The 704-nt window shown below is 42.3% G+C and overlaps 1 protein-coding gene and 1 pseudogene across 1 annotated transcript in view; both read right to left on the bottom strand.

Annotated features, from left to right (window-relative positions):
• SMYD3 (SET and MYND domain containing 3) overlaps window positions 1-704 on the bottom strand; it is an 822,936-nt gene that overhangs the window by 806,607 nt on the left and 15,625 nt on the right. The gene's annotated exons all lie outside the window — the stretch shown is intronic.
• Window positions 576-704, bottom strand: part of LOC114009431 (zinc finger CCHC-type and RNA-binding motif-containing protein 1 pseudogene) — a 682-nt pseudogene continuing 553 nt past the window's right edge.

A 704-nucleotide genomic window follows, 5' to 3' on the forward strand; every position in this document is an offset into this window, starting at 1 on the left:
CCCCCAGGGGGTGATTTCTCGCTTTCTGTCTCTCTGTCTCTGTCTGTCTGGCAAGCGCACGTGCCCTATAGCAAAAACCTAAAAAAAAAAAAAATGCTGGATCCCACATGGCCCAGACCTGCAGGCTTGAACATCACTCCAGGAGAGGTGTGCATGCTCCAAATTCTGAAAGCATGGAGAAGGAATTTCGGTATGGCCATCCCCCTTGGGGGGTAATTTCTCACTCTCTTTCGCTCTCTCTGGAGACTGCACTCAGCCTAAGCAGAAAACTTTAAAAAAAAAAAATCATTATTAGCAAATCTTAATCTTGATCTGTGTTAAGGCAGCAAGATGCTCTAAAACCCTTCTCCTCCATTCTCTTCTTGGAATTTTGGGCAAGCATGCGTGCGCTGGAGTGTTTTTCAAACTACTCGGGTCGAGGACTCAAACCACATAGTCAGACATGGAGGATACAACCACCTTAACCACCACGCCACCTGGCTGGGCCCTTTATCCCCAAATTCTAAAAGTAATCTTTAGTCTTCAACTGAACTTACAGATTTATTTTAATGATACTTAATGATAATAAAATAATCTTAATCACTAAGTGGTTTCTCATCACAGAAATATGTACTTTTCTGTATCCAGGGGCATCTTAAATCATCTGTGTTGAAGGACTCCCTGAACTGAGTTTCCATATTTTTTTGTTTGTTTTCAGGTTTGGC

Source organism: Tupaia chinensis, unplaced genomic scaffold (genome assembly GCF_000334495.1).
Source record: "Tupaia chinensis unplaced genomic scaffold, TupChi_1.0 Scaffold000532_1, whole genome shotgun sequence".
Taxonomy (NCBI): Eukaryota; Metazoa; Chordata; class Mammalia; order Scandentia; family Tupaiidae; genus Tupaia; species Tupaia belangeri.